Genomic DNA, 17,329 nt, shown 5'->3' on the forward strand with positions numbered 1-17,329 from the left:
ACACGCTGCTTGGCGTGAGGTGAAAGAAAGAAGCAGTAGTTGAATGAACCTAGACAGATCCATACCCCCGTGAGGCGTTCGCAAAATAAGATCCTGAAAGATAGACAAAACATGTTGAGGATTATTGGGATGTAGTATATTGAAGAATAAGGCAAAATATTGGCCGAATTTGGTTAAACATTGGAAATTGTTGTTGTATACATGAGCCTAACTTCATATCCCGGAAATACATCCCAAAGTGCAGATGGGAAATGGGAAAAAACGTTCCTAAATCCTCATTGGATTATTTGAATATACATAATTATGATTATTTGGTTTTTTTTCTCGATTTACTCGACATGAACTCTCGTGGAATGAGTTCGTTTTCTTAAAGACCAAGTCCATCTTAGAACAAGGTTGATTTGAATCAATATAGAAAAAAAATCATAAAAAGAAAACACTAAATATTTCATAATAACCGGACATAAGTAAGAAAGTTATGACATTAAACAATTTTGCTTATTAAAAAAACAAGAGTTATATGCACAACTCAGTGATAAACATTATGTAAATGAGCGAGTCAATGATGTCACTCACTCAACCAATTTTTTTTTTATTGAATCATAAAATATTTCAATTTATACAGTTTTGACATCAAGGACCCTCTTGACTGAACCACTACATATTTCATTTGTTGAGGAAGGGATACAATTTTGTTTAACTTGACCATGGGGAGAAATTGATTTATTTCATTGTCCATCTAGTAAAATACAGAAAGAAATAGCGAGTGGGTGATATCATCAGTCCCCTAATTCGCATACTGACCAGGATGAAATTAAGCGAAACTTTAAAATGTCGTAAATTTCGTATTTTACGTCCAATTTTTATGAAATTTTCAGTTTCATGCTTGCTTGATTTTTCCCCTTTTATTCAAATCAACTTTAGTTAGTGGTGTACTTGTCCTTCTATTCACAAAGTACTCGATTTATTCTCTCATAATGTGTTTTGCATGGGAAATTGAAGTAGTATGGTAAAAATCCCACCCCCCTTCCTAAAAAAAGAAATGACAAATATAAATGAAATGAAATAATAATGGTAATTGTAATAAACGAGAGTTGAAAGCGACGGAATAATATCAAGCTTTTCTAACTTCTACGCAATTCTTCAGCTCCGAAAATTACTGAAAGGCCCCATCTTAAAATACAGTGTTCGATATGCCACAAGTCATTATTTCCTGTCATTTGGGGGTATGTTTGAAGCTCCTATTTTACTGCATAACTTTTGCACTTTGTCGACGTTGTCGATGAGAAGTTCACGTCCGCAATTTGGGACATTCTGCAGCGGAGCATTGGATGATATTTATAAGAATATTGATATCATAAGATTGGTAGTCATTGCTGGACCTACAGCGTTGCCTAAGCATACAAACATTATTTGGTGAAACAATATTATGCAGCGATTTTTATCAACATTCAAAACTACGATGTTCGTGGTGTTTAAAATTCTTAAAAACCGTTCGCTCCCAATCATGTAAGAATCTGCTGACAATTCTTTATTTTACAAAGATTTGTAAGGACAAAATATTGCTTTGTATTTTATGTCAATAAATGATAATGATAGCGATAATACGAATGATAATGATAATAATATCAATAAAGATGATAGTGATAATAATGGCAATGATATCAAAACCAACAATAATAATTATGACAATTACTTGTAAAGCGTATATGACACGATATCTAACTTCTCTATGTGCTCTATAAGGGAGTTGAATATTATTAGCCCCATACATTGACGGTCCGGGTACGAAAACATTATATCTGAAGGAGGGAATAAAAAAATACATATAAATCATACGTTTAAATGAGGTTTCAAATGCCCATCTTTGAATAGTTAAATTTGAGATAATTTGACGAATTTCATGCCATCGGACACTCAAGTACATTGTGTTTTTTTTTGCCTAGAATGTGCATATGATAAATATTCACTATCTGTTAAATGTGAGTGTTGTACAACATTATGTAATAATTGAATACCCAATGAACAACACATTTACGCTTTTAATTTGAAACTTAATGATCGGAGTTCGAAAATGGATATAATAATCAGATGATATATACTTACCACTTGTCTATGAAGAAACAGCTAGGTGTGAAAAGACATTTGGAATCTCAGTAGATCCGCAGGAAAATTCGTTTGATCTTAATGACGTTCCTGGATTGAAATTCTCCAATTGTATACGTTGTTCAATTGCTAGGTGCAGTAATGTCTTTGCGATTTAATAAAATATATTTTCCACACTTTTCAGGCTGTGTATTGGCACGCACAGCATACGTCCATCAATTTCTTTTTCTTTGACAAAATATTGAGAAAATTTATGAACCTTTCACTATTCGCTCGGGTTATTCCTTGACTATGTAAAGTAGTGAAGGAAGTAATGATTGAATGGGCAACGACTGTCATTAATATAAGCACAAAGGTTATTTTTATTATTCCAATCAAGTAAGTAACGCACAAAGAGGGAATTTCCTATTTTTAGAGATCCTCCAAATTATATCTGAATGGTTGGCTACTTGAAAAACTAAAACTTTTTTTTTATTTCTTTGATTTAGTTCCATATCATATTAAAAATCTTACCTAAAACATACAGAAAAGAATTTCAACACGATTTTACGGAAAATTAACGAAAAATAAAGAGTGTTTTTATTACTTGAAATCTTTCTCGAGGTAGAGCCTAACTGCATGACTGACGTCTAGACGTCTAGTTTAATAGCATAAAGAAAAAGCCTCTTGTAGAGCAGTGACCAATAAGTAATGCACTGCTGTTTCTTTGACTCTGTGGGGGTTGTTCTTTTATACAGAGCAATTATCTCGCGTTCTCGCATTTGTCGCCAAATCTTCATTTCCTATCTTTGCGATTCATTCTTTCTCCCAGTGTGTGTCGATATTTAAAAAAAAAACATATTTCTTGTGATTGGTGACCTTGCATGAATCTGCCCTTCAACCACGCTGATAGCGAGGAGATAATTTTTATTACTTCCCAGATTCTCTATCTCCATCAATATCATTTCATATCAAGATAATTTCTTGTTTGCCTTTTTCAAAATGTTTAGCAGGCGTACGCTTCATCCGCCGGAATCAATCCTTTCATCGAATATTTGCTCTCTTATACGATCATTCGCTTTTAATTATAATTTTTTGTAAATATTTCTTTGATAAGCAAAATTGATCCTTCAAATTGCTTCATCCGCCGGAATGAATCCTTTCATCGAATATTAACTCACTTATACGATCATTTGCTTTATCCCTTTTGTTTTTTGTAAATAATTATTTTTTATTGATAAGCAATATTTGATCGTTCAAATTGTTTCATCCGCCGGAATGAATCATTTCATTGAATATTTACTCACTTATACGATCATTTGCTTTATCAGTTTTTGTTTTTTAAATACTTTTTCTTTATTGATAAGCAATATTGATCCTTCAAATTGATATATTTCCTCACTTTGAGTTGTAGATTTCCAATCAGGTATTTCTTTTCCACTCTTTGATGTTTGAGATATACCTCATTTCTCTTTTTTTTGGAATGGTCGTTAATATCATTATCAACGTGAAGAAGGTGTTACAATACAGCACGAATAAGGGGTTTTGCAACACTATGCGGACGCTTTCTGGAATGTAAAAAATATATTGTCAAAAGTCCTTCATGACAAAAGCAGCCTTTGTCAAAATGAATGATTCAAAACTGCAGTGTCGTCCAGAGGAACGTTTCGTCCGACAAGTTGCCAGGTCTGACAAACTTTCCTTGAGAATGATTGGCTGAGAGGTACTGTTACCCTGGCAACTGTCGGATAAAACGTCTGAGAGGTCCTTTCATGAAACGCTCCCCAGGACTCTGGACAAACGATATACATGATATAGACTAGAAGATAGGGGGCATTATTAATATTTTTTGGTCCAAAAATGGCCATAAAGGCTAAAATGTCGTGAGTACGGTCATTAAGACGGACATTGTTGGAATCGGCACACAATTTTACCCCGGGTAAGCCTGTCAAACCTTCCCCACCAAAAATTCTGAATAAAGCCCCCTATCTCCTAGACTAACATATTTTCAATTTTGCGTCAGCTCCGAATCTAAGGACGATCTGTCCCGGGCTCCGTAACACAAAGGTTTGCGATGGATTGCAAATGTGTAAGAACCGCACTGATTGGTCCCTGGTCAGTATTCTAAACCAAATGCGCGTGAAACATTGATGTTGATTGGTCAGTTAATTTATCGATCGATCGCTAATCTTTGTGTTACGGAGCCCCGGTTATACTAATTTTCGACAAAGACCTTTAAGCAGTCCATTGCGATTTGACGGGTATATTTTCCAATAGATTTACTCCGTTGTAGAATCTGTTCCCCTTCTGATTGAGAAAACTTGCTAATAAATCTGCAGACAGAGAAAAGAAGGAAAAACAAAATAGCAAAAACACGTGCACGGTCTCAGTGTTGGTGTCGGATGAAGAAAATAGCTGCTGAACTGAGCTCAGCCATTAAGTTATTTTTTTGTTATTTTTATGCTAAAATGAAATTATATTTTCCAATCAAATAACACAATGTAACAGTGGCGTAACTACGGGGGGCATGGGGGGGCACGTGCCCCCCCCCCAATCGGCTGACCCCCCAAAGAAAACGGGGAAAAGGAAAAAAAGAGGGAGAAAGGAAGAGGAACGTAGTGGGAAAGAAGAAATTATTATTCATTATAATGGTATATTACATTATAATCATGTTATGTTATATTACATAGGAAACATTTTTATCATAACTTTATGAAACATAATTTGCTCAGGGCCTATGTTGTCATTGTTCCTGGTGCTCGCATTGTCTGTTTAGAGAGATGTATAAACCTGTTTTACGAAAAACTCCCGTTTCAAGTCAATATACACCAAATATATTATTGTTTTATGTAGTGGCATATGCTTCTTTTTTAATGACTACTTAAAATGATTGCCCCATGTTAAGGTCTTAATATAAAACATTTCCTGTCCGTGATTACGTTCATATCAGTGGATTGGTGAGATAAGTCTGCTCTCCGTGAATTCCTAAAATCAGTCCTTAAAATGTCCCTTTATCTGATCTGAATATCAAAAATGTTCAGCTCGCGCTTCGCGCTCGCATCATTTGGTTAGTGAAATACGTATGGTCTTAGTAAATTCCTACAAGCAAGCCTTAGAATGCCCCGCTTCAGGTCTGAATTATCTAAATTTTCAGCTCGCGCTTCGCGCTCGCAATATTTGATAAGTGAGATGCGTATGGTAATCATGATTACAATGACTACACAACGTGCATCATGTGTTCAGATGTAATTCTAACAAAATCAGCCAGCGCTTGGCACTGGTGAGATATGTATACTATTAAGTGATTCCTAAAATATAGTCCTTAAGATCTCCCTGTTTGGGGTCAATATATACAAAAATTTCGGCTCGCGCTTTCGCGCTCGCATTGTTTAGCGAGACAGGTACGAATCATGATTACAAAATCGATTATAATGTCCCTTTTTAGGTCTGAATATCAAAAATTTTCAGCTCGCGCTCGCATTATTTGATTGCTGAGATGCGTATTTTTATTTATGATTACAATGACTACAAGTGCTTCCTTAAAATGTCTCTATTAGGTCAGTATACCTGACAATTGAGCGCGCTTCGCGCGCTCACTACATGTAAGTGACTCAAAATTTTTGCTGGTGCACCCCCAATGCCGTGACCCACGGTACGCCACTGCAATGTAATATATGGATAATGATATGACATGATATTATTTTTTTTTATCAATTTTCGTCTTATTTTCAATGTGACAGCGTATTATTACATCACTATAGTACGAGTTTCAATTTACACATCATATTACCTGTAGGGATCCTGAAAAACCGATAATAATTTAGTAGTCTAGGTGATTGGTGAAAAAAATGTTCAGAAAATGGTAAAAGCATGAAAATTGGCACAGAGGTAGAGTAAGTTATTCTTATCACTTTTAGCAGGGGGTGCCAACGTGAATTTGCCAAACACAGCAACGGTTGCTAGGTAAAATATTTACCTTAGTAACTGAGCTTTATTCCGGCTTTATTGGGCTTAAGTAACATTTTCATGAGCGATGTGTTGCATGAATTTTAACCTAAAGCATGTTCCTTTGTATCACAACAGTTTTGATCCATTTATTCACAGCAACGGCTTCTAAGGGACCATTTTCCATAGCAACAAATTGTTTATCATTGTTCAGATGAATATGATCAACATGATTTACTCAGAGTAGCTCAGAAAGTAAATCTGGCCCATAGATTCCTCACGTGATGATTTTTCCTTAGGTATACCTAATAAGCACCATAGCAACGGTTGCTAGGTAACATTTTTTCCACAGTAACAAATTCTTATAGGGTATTTTTTCATGATCATAATTCACATGAACCACATCTTTTCTATTAAAGCATTTATACATTAATCACAACAACCTAGGAACAAATATACCATGTATACACGCCCATGCGAAATACCAGATGATGTAACATGTTTTCTGTAGCAACCAATGGTTAAAGATCTTACGGTAAGATTATTGATAGATGATTTTGATTGACGTAAAATCTTGCACAAATTAAACTACCTCATGATGTGGTTCATATTTCCAAAGACGATGTCTATGGGTTCCATATTATTGGTATAGTAATGCTTGCTGCATGTTAAAAAAATCACCTTAACACCAATTTTCTCCATTTGGAAACCATAATTATCATGGATTAACATAAACACAGGTAAAAGGTTGACAATCGATTTAAATTATTTGGTATCTTTCTTAGCAAAGGGTACTTTGTTAACGTTTGTTATTACTAATTTAGTTACCCATTTATCATTGAATGATAATAGACCTCATATTTACTTATCTGAGTGATTGGCAATGGAGGTGGAATTTATCGAATTTGTATCATCGAGAATTGAAAGTCTAGAAACCGTTGACATTCTGGAAATTTGTGGTTGTGTATTTGCCCTACAAACATCCTTTTTAGACCCAGTATAACACCTACAAATGCCCATGGAAAGAATTCCACACAACCAACATTTAACAACAGAAGAACATTTACAGCTCACCAGGAGGTCATGGGTGGCTAAAATGACCGCCAAGAATTGATTGAGTCAACTAAGTTAGAAAATATTTCAGAAAGTAATTTTCAAATGAGTGCTTGGACACCACTTTATGTCTAGCTAACAGTAGTCGTTCTTGGAAGCCAACAAAACTTGCCTTGGTTTATCTCCTCCATTTCGAAGCCTGCAATGATGATCATATTAGCTTTCCATACCGTTTCTGGACCTAATGCCATGTGCAGGAGTTGATTTTGACTTGTCAATTCCGTCTCCAGGTGTTTTGACTTGGATCAATCCTACAGCTCTGTGATCTATCATGACGTGAAAGATCCCGCATGCTAGAGTTGATTTTGACCGATCAGTTCCAGTTCTAGACATATTGACCGGATCCTGTAACCCGGGCCTGTAGCTATATGATTGATCTATCATGACTCGACCGTGCAGAAGTTGATTTGGACCTGTCCGTTCTGTTGTAGGTGTTTTGACCTGTATCAATCCTTCAGCTTCAGGATTTATCATCACGTGAAAGATCTCCCAAGAGTTGATTTGGACCGACCATCAGTTCTGTTTCCAGGCTTGTTGGCCTGGATCCTGCTGCTCCGGGATCTATCATGACTTAAAAGCTCTCGCAGAAGTTGATTTTGACCAGTAAGTTCCGATTGCAGGTGTTTTAGCTGGGATCCTGCAGCTTCATGGATCATTTCTTGAAAGATCTAGCAGCATTTACCTTTTGACGCACTTGTGATATTTAGGGCCCGTTGCAGAAAGAGTTGTGATCAAACTCAACAGTTTTGAGGATGTGAAAAGTATAACGATAGCATGTACTCATATTTATCCTTGTATTACCAACTCCTGTTCATATTGAATTTTATCTTAATGACTATACCCACAGCGGCTTATATCGAAAAGTCACCCATTGATCAAACAGGTCAAAACACTGATGGTATATATTAGACACACACCCACCCACCCACTTGACATTATTCATTTCCATGGGGTGCGCTCTGGTTGCACTCGTTTCAGCTCTCCATATTTGGTTTTGATAACTGAACAATTTCAGACTCGATTTCTTAATGATTTACATCGGTTTAAAGAGGAAGGCTTAGTGAAACTGATGGACGTGTTTTGATTTGTTTCATTCGCCCACTTTATGACAATTTAGGAAGAAAATTATCTTCATTTCTGGATTCTGGTCACTGGAATTGGATTCAATTTTCTACAGCTAACTACATGGCTATTGTGTATTTCCTCTTGAGTGCATATCAGTAGAACCCATGGATATTCAGTGGCAAGCTGTAATCTTTGTCATCATTTTGACCATGGCTTTGCACTCCTATTCAAGAGAGGAACTCTTGGACATTAAGAGACAATGCCCCAAAACTTCCCTGCCAAGGGATGTGTACCAGACAATAGTGGATCATGGTATCTGTACTATCAAGCCAGCAAAGAGAGGACATCGTTCTTTCATAAAGAGCCAGCAATATATTCCTGCCATAAAGGATACTATACGCCAATATCATTGCCTTGACGAAGACATGGCTGAGACCAGATGACGACCTTGTGGCCAAGGAATCCACCCCAAGAGGCTACTCATTAGTCCATATCCCTCGAGATAACAAACCTGGAGGAGGTGTCGGCTTGTTGTGTAGGTCTGATTTATGGTTGGAGACAGAATTACCCCAGAGGTATAACTCCTTCGAAGCCCTACATGCACATGTATCAGATGATCATGGTACATTTCGTTTAGTCATCATATATCCCATATATCGCCCTGAAAGGAACAGTGAAAAAGGTCAACATGTGCCTTTTACATCGTTTCTTTAGGACTGCGGTAGACTGATTGACTATTATCTTCTCCATCCTTCCAAACTTGTGATCACAGGTGATTTTAACATATGGATGATACAACTGCAGGGAATACAATTCCTTTTAAGAAGTTGTTGCCTTCATATGGTATGATTCAGCATGTATCCACCCAAACTCATCGTCTTGGTCATACACTGGATCTGCTGATAACTCGTGATGGTGACGGTATTGTCTCTGAAATATCAGGTCATCCAGGATTGTCTGATCACTTTGCCATCACCTGCAAATTGTCATTGAAAAAGCCTATACATCCAAAGAGGACACTTACCATGCGCAGTTTCAAGGCAATGGACCATGAGGTATTTCATCATCGCGTCTTTGAGGCTTTGTCGAAGATTGACGTAGAGAACCTTGGTATTTCTGCATCCGTAAAAACATGCGAACGATCTCTCTGTGATATCCTTGATGACCTTGCACCTTTGAAAACAAGACGCCTGAAACAAAGAGAAAAATGTCCATGGTATAATGAAGAGATTGGGACTGCTAAGAAGGAGAGACTGAGGTTGGAAAGAAAGTTAAGAAAGTGTAAATCCAAAGGAGAAGGCCAACTACATCATAATGATGATGATGATAGGTTCTTGTAAAGCGCCGGTATCCGCCTCAGCTGGGCGCTCATGGCGCTTGCTCAAAAATAGGAAATATCTCACAAATTTCAATGTCTTCAAACAGTGCTTAGGATCATCATTCAGTTCAAGTACTGTCATAGTAGTGCTACAATTGAGTTATTCTTGCAATAATGTTGGAGTGGGGAACAGAAAGGTCTTCAGGTAAGACTCAAAAGTTGATGGGTCTCTGCTCTCCTGATAAATTGGGGAAGGCTATTCCACAGCTTTGGTCCAGAGATGTAGAAGGCTCTGTCACCCCAAGTTGTGTGGCTGAGAGATTCTGTTAGCAATGCTTGATCTGCTGATCTGAGACTGCGTGTTGGTCTGTGCTGAGATAAGAGCTCCGATATTTAGGGTGGAGATTTATCGTTAAGCGCTTTAAATACCAGGAACCCAAGTTTATAGGCTATTCTTTGGTTGACAGGCAGCCAATGTAGGTCACGCAGAATTGGAGTAATGTGTAGACTCTTTCTTTGAAGGGACACAAGACGTGCAGCCATGTTCTGCAGACGCTGAAGTCTGTGCAGTTGATGTTGAGTCAAACCAGTCAGAATCGAGTTGCAAATGTCCAGTCGGGTTGTTACAAAGGCATGAACAAGGAGTTCAGCAACTTTCTTAGTTACATGCTTGCGGATCCTTCCAAGATTACGGATAGAGATACAGGCAGCCTTGGAAGTGCCTCTGACATGCTGCTCCATTGTAAGTGAGGAATGAAACACCACTCCAAGGTTTCTCACTTGATCAGAAGGCTTGATTAAAGAGTTGCAAATTCTTAGATGGTTAATTGTAACTTTGGCTCGTTGTTGACGAGATCCCACGACAAGGAATTCTGTTTTGTCCTCGTTCATCATGAGATAGTAATTAGACAACCATTCCTGGAGGTCAGCTACACAGGATTCAATGCGCTAAAGTCCTAAATTGACCTCAGTTTGAGATGAGTTGATGGTACAGTAAATCTGTGTATCATCTGCATATCGGTGGTACTGGAGTCCGTGCCTCTTGATGATGTGAGATATGGGCGAAGTGTACATGCTGAACAACTGTGGGCCGAGGACAGAGCCTTGGGGAACGCCATACTTCAGCGTTGATGAGTCGGATCTGGCACCATCGATGGAAACATAGCTCGTCCTTCCTGTCAGGTACGATCGAAACCATTGTAGTGCGACTCCGCTGATTCCATATAGGTCACTATTAAGTCGATGGAGAAGAATATTATGGTCGACAGTGTCGAATGCTGCTGAAAGGTCCAGTAGAACTAGAAGCGATATCTTCTTTTGATCCATGCCGGAAAGTAGATCATTCTGGACTCTGAGGATTATTGTCTCGACACTTTGATTGGCACGATAGGCAGACTGGAATGTATCAAGAGATACCAAGAGCAATGCCGGATTGTTGTGAAGCTCATGAAGGAAGCAAAGACACAGTTCTACTCATCTGCTGTTGAGAGCTGTTCATCAGATCAGAAAGCTTTGTTCACCATCATCGATGACCTACTCCAGAAGAAAGGCGATCCTGTGTTACCACAGCTACAACCTGATGGGTCGTTAGCAAACAGATTCTCGGAGCATTTCTTGAACAAGATCACCACAATTCGTGATTCTTTTGTACAGCTTCACGATATCAATTAAGTTCTGTCACGTCGAGATCCGTATATGTATAGTTTAGATTTGGTATCAGAGGCTGAAATTTAGAGAATCATCAAACAGTCACCCTCTAGCTCTTGGCACCAAGACCCCATTCCAACATGGCTAATCAAGGATCATCTCTCTGCATTTGTGTCATTTATTACAAAGTTGGTTAATGGGTCTTATACCAAAGCTGTCTTTCGAGAGAACTTCAAACATGCTACGATTTATAGACCTCTACTTAAGAAGTCAAACTTGGATAAGGAGAGACTGGTAAACTACAGGCCAGTAGCTAGCTTGAAATTCCTTGGAAAAGTAATTGAAAGAGCGGCTGCTGCTCGTATCCTCAGATGTGTAGCTGACCAGTCTCTGCAGGATCCTTTCCAGTCGGCCTACAGGAAAAAACATTCAGTAGAGAAGGCTGTCTTGCGAGTGACTAATGACATCCTCCGAGCCATGGATAGAGGCATGTTGACTGGCATCGTTTAACGTTTAACCATGGAGCTAACAGAATGGTTTAACTGGATTTGAGTTCAGCGTTTGATACGGTCGATCATTCTACTTCACTGACTACAGGAAATTGGTATCAGTGGGTCAGCTCTGAGCTGGTGTCAGTCATACCTTGATGGTCGTACTCAATCAGTTCGCATTGGTGAGGATGACATCTCTGACCCAGTTTCTCTTGATTGCTACGTACCTCAAGGCTCAGTGCTTGGACCACAAATGTTTTCCATGTACATTCTACCAATCTATGACATTATCAACCGGCATGATTTGGTGTATCACGTATACGCTGATGACATTCAGCTGTATTTACCATGCTTACCTAATCAAACTGATGTGGACAACGTACTTGCTAGATTTGAGACATGTGTAGCAGAGATATCCAAATGGATGGGACAGAACTACTTGAAAATCAACCAGGCGAAGTCTGAATTCATTTTCTTTGGCTCTTCCCAACAAATCAAAAAGTTCATCATGCCTAACCTAAAAATTGGTGATGTACATGTTGAGCCGGTTTCTAAAAATCGCTCGCTAGGTTTGACACTTCTGTTTCTGTTTGTGGTAACTCCCGTAGGAACTCGGCAGGACAGCATTTTTTGCTGGTAAACGCTAAGCTGGTGTATAACCAATTACCTTGGAAACATTTTAGGTCTTGGTTAGTCAGCCATAGTGGCTGACATAATAGACGACAGATATCACTCTTGGGCCTTTTAATCAAAGTGGAGACAATGGCAGAGTTGGGATTCGAACTCACAACCTTGCGATTATGAGTCCAATGCTCAAACCACTGGACCACACGACCCGACTTGATAGTACTATTTCTATGGAACCACAAATCTCTAGCTGCCTCAGATCATCATTTTATCACATTAGGCAGATTCGTCGGATCCGGGATTACCTGAATCCCCATGCAACGAAGCAGGCAGTTCATGCTCTTGTCACATCACGTTTGGATATGTACAACAGTACTTTGGTTGGACTGCCTGATACATAAAACGACTACAGAAGGTCAAGAATTCTGCCGCACGACTTGAAAAGCGTTCAAAGTTGTCGGATCATATCAACCCAGTCCTCAAGGAATTACACTGACTGCCTGTTAGGCAAAGACTTTCATATAAAGTTCTTTCCTTGGTCTCCAAACTTAAAATCAACCATACACCAGTGTACCTATCAGATCTTCTGGAGGTGAAGAGATCATGTAAACCCGGTCTTCGTTCAGGGAATGTTCACCAGCTCCAACAAGTTAAAGTGAAGAGGTTCTGGGGTGACTGATCTTTTTTCCGTTGCTGGTCCCCGTTTGCGGAATTTCAATCCCATCGGACATTAAGTTGTGCCAGTCAAGAGAGTTATTCCACAAAAAATTAAAGACTTTCCTCATGAAGGAAGCATTTCCTTAACTTTGGTGTGATAAGGCCGAATTGTTATTTTGACTACCAACTTTAGCTGATTGTGTATTTTTCTTGTCAGTTTGTTCAATTTTTGTGTATTTATTAATTTTATTTCTGTTTTGTATAAGCTGTTAAATGTGCGCCTTGAGTGTCATCGACAGATATCTGCGCTATACAATTTTTTAAATTATTGTTATTATTATTATATATCAAAATCCAAGGTAAATAAAACAACCGTAGAGAGAGTTGATCAAATTCGATGAAGTATATATATATATATATATATATATATATATATTGTAAAGAAATGGATGAAGAGAACAATGGTAGGCGTAGCTTAAATCAAGGTTCCCCAGAGCTATCTACCCTTTTGGAAAAATTGGTGATGCCGAAAAAATGTCTCTGCCGGGAATCGAACCCGGGCCCCCAGCTTTGAACGCCGGTGCCTTAACCACTAGACCACAGAGACGGGTTAATGGCTAGGGCGAACCCAATCCGATTGACCGTCAGATAGACAGGTTTTCGACACTATACCAATTATAATTTCCTTTGTCGGGTGAAGGTGGGTTTAGAACAATGACAAGCCGCCATGCCTCAGCTGGATCAAAGCTATTGCTTCGATACAGTACATATATGGGAGAAGAAATACAAACGTGTAAAGATATACATATACAGCAGCTTTTGGCAACTCTTTTTTATTTAAATATTGTAAAGAAATGGATGAAGAGAACAATGGTAGGCGTAGCTTAAATCAAGGTTCCCCAGAGCTATCTACCCTTTTGGAAAAATTGGTGATGCCGAAAAAATGTCTCTGCCGGGAATCGATACCTCTTCTAAGTTTTGTTTCGGTCCTTTCATACTTTTTCTCTCCTAACAACTATCATTTTTTTTCTTTTCCTCGTCTGCCAGGTGTTCCATCCCCTCACTATGTCCGTATGTTTACCATTGTAATGAATTACATGTATTCATACCTCATACTTAAACGTCGCAATCGCGAACAGCAATATAATAGACGGGTCTTCTTTCCTTCTTTTATGTCTTGTTTTGTCCTCCTTGTCTTGTCTAGTAACCTGCGTGCCTCTGTTCTTTGTAACGTTCTCTGTTTTCGTCCTTGTCCAGTTTCTGTAACGTTCTCCGAGCTCAGCTCTATTTTTTCTATAATTATTTGTAGCTATCAATGATTACACATGGATTATTTGTTAAGGGCCTATCCACAACAAGCTTTTGCTTTACTTTAGGTCCATCCACTTAGAATCTGCTTTTATATTGTAATTATGCATACTATTTCGAAATGAGTTGTATGTTTTTCTTTGTATTTGATTGATTGTGTAAAAATAAATGAAACGAAATGAAATGAAAATGTAGAGCAGTAGTTTAAGAGTTCCAAAATAGTTAAGCTAATCAGTCGGTAACTGAATTGTTTTTCTTGTTTTTATTCTTACGTCTTTTACGTTGAAAAATAACTTCATTGTATCTTATGTAAGGTGAAGGGCACTTAACAGTAATGTAGCAGATCCCTGAGAGGTTTATTGTTATATTTCCGGTTTTGTTGTAATTTTCCTTACATATCATTTACAAAACTCACTCCTCAGTGGGTGAATATTTCATGATTAATTTCAGCTTTTGTGGCTTAGTGTTAGGGTGAAGAAATTTTAACGCCGGCGGAAAGAACTTCCAATAAATAGTGATTGATTTATTGTTATAGACAGTAAAAAATATAGGATCAAAAATTTACCACCACGAGGTAAATTATGTGTCCAACCAATTTGGGGCAGTATTTTCCCCATGGCGGGAAGTATATTGTCTAGTAAGGTTAAAGAATAGGCAGCAATTACTAAAGAATGGGCAAATTTTCATCACTCTGGATGAATAAGAATGCCCACATAATTACCCTCATGGAGCATTTTTACCCAATATGTCATAGAGTGTAGAAGAGAATTTGTGTTTATGATGTTATTTATCTAGTGGAAAAAAGAAATCACGTCAGGCACGCTTTCTTAGGAGATGGACATCACGCTCGTATATGAATTGAATTGAATTTATTAGAACGTCACTAGCTTTCGCCAATTTTTTTGTTCAAAACAAGAAGTACAAAACAATACAAAACAAATATACGATTCCAGGACATTGTACATTGAAATTTTTCGCTAAATGAATAATACTCATTTGATCCTATACCAGAACAAATTTCCTTTTTTGTTGTTGTTGTTTTAAATCATGTATTAAAATACCCTATTATAAATGTTATCGTTCGCTCTCATTTTAGGAAAATAAGAGCATAACATTGTTCGGTTGGGCGTATGCCATAACTCGCCGTAATAATGAACAGATAATAATAATAACAATAAAAATAATAACAACAATAATTATGATGATAATGATAGTAGCTATAATCAAATTACTAGTTGACTTAAATCGCTTGATTGCATCGGTTGAACTCTTAAAACTAGTAAAATGATGCTGTCATCATGATCATGTGGTTTAAGTCAAACAATAAATATAAACAGCTGAGAAAGCGCTAGATGATAAAGACCAGACAGTCCTTTTCATGCATAGAAGGGAGGAGAGAATGCGATATTTTATTCGGAATGGTGTTAGTTTTTTTTGTGAGTAGAAGTTGAAGTTACAAGGCAAAAATGTGATTTTCCATTTCGTGCATATAAGCTACAGGACGTGAAAGTTATGTGGTTGTTAATGAACACATTTTTGCTTTCAATGAAAACATATTTAATAGGAATATTTGAATATTAAAGACACCAGAATTGGTGCTTATCTCATTGATTATTAAACCACCAAGCTATTACAGTTCAAATGATCTTCTTCTGACCATGCGCAAAATGAAAATCCAAACTGGCTTATTTCACAAAACAGTTAACATGGTTAACAGCGTAATACAACGTTGTATAGACCAATTTCACGGCCGGTTTATGTATTTGGCCCTCTATCGGCGACGCCATTGCTGCGGTGGGCAAGTGCGCTGACCGCGATTGGCTCTGTGTACAAATTCAATGAAAGATTACAGATAAGCTCTGATATTGTGTCATTAACTTCATCATAAATCAATAAAATAAAGCATGGACACCTGGGTAGACGATGTAAGACAATGGCCATATCTGACCGATGAAGGTATGATGAATTTTTGCACTTTGGCTACTTTTTCCCCATAGTTTTGTCAGTAAAAGTGAGTTGATGACCAAGAATCGCTGTTGGTTTTCATCAGGGAGCTCACTTCTTGTTGCTAGTAAATTGTGTTAGAGTAGCGGGAGAGTGAACGAGACATAGAGTGAGAGAGAGAGAGAGAGGATGAGAGAGGGGAGAGAGTATGTGTGAGAGGAGGGGGATAGTGAGAGGGGAGAGGGGAATAGTGAGAAGGGGGGGGGGGGGTAGTGAGAGAGAGAGGGGGGGGGGGCTAGCGAGAGAGTATGTGAGAGAGAGGGATAGTGTAATACAGAGAAGGGGATAGTGAGAGGGAGAGAGAGAGGGATAGTGTGAGGTAGAGAGGGAGAGAGAGAGAGAGACTGATATTTCCATCAAACTTTAACTTTAAAGTCCTTTCTGTTGATGTTTTTTATCCACTGGCGACGCATTCCTTCATCACGGCCTGGAAACCTATGCAGGGAGTACGGCTTCACACACAAACAGGCTTCATGAGCCCAAGGCGAGTGAATTTCACATTCACTTTGCTTCCAATCCTGAAGCTTTCTCCAATTGTTGTGGCAATTGAACACAGCACAGCTGCGACCTGAACTTCTCCGATTAATGCTCATTGTGAATCTTACAAGAAATCTGCTCAATTGGTCCAAAATAAAAAAAAATCGAACGAATGTACCAAATACCCTATTGACTTGTGTACTATAAAAGTTGATTCGCCCACCGCAGCATGGCGACCAGTCTGCTGCCCTCTCACGTTGTGAAATTGGTCTATAGATTGAATCCCTACTACATTACGATCATGAGAATCTGAAGCTACTTGTAGGTCGTGTGGTCCAGTGGTTAGAACACTGGACTCGTAATTGCAAGGTTATGAGTTCGAAACCCCACTCTTCCATTGTCTCCACTTTCATGAAAAGGCCCAAGAGAAATATCTGCCGTCTATAAAGTCAGCCACTATAATTGATTAACCAAGACGCAAAATGTTTGCTAGGTAATTTGTTATATACCAGCTTAGCGTTTACCTGCAAAAAATGCTGTCCTGCCGAGTTCCTACGGGAGTTACCATTAAAGCCTGTGTATAGCTTTGGTA

The sequence above is a fragment of the Lytechinus variegatus genome, chromosome 9 (genome assembly GCF_018143015.1).
Source record: "Lytechinus variegatus isolate NC3 chromosome 9, Lvar_3.0, whole genome shotgun sequence".
NCBI classification, from domain to species: domain Eukaryota; kingdom Metazoa; phylum Echinodermata; class Echinoidea; order Temnopleuroida; family Toxopneustidae; genus Lytechinus; species Lytechinus variegatus.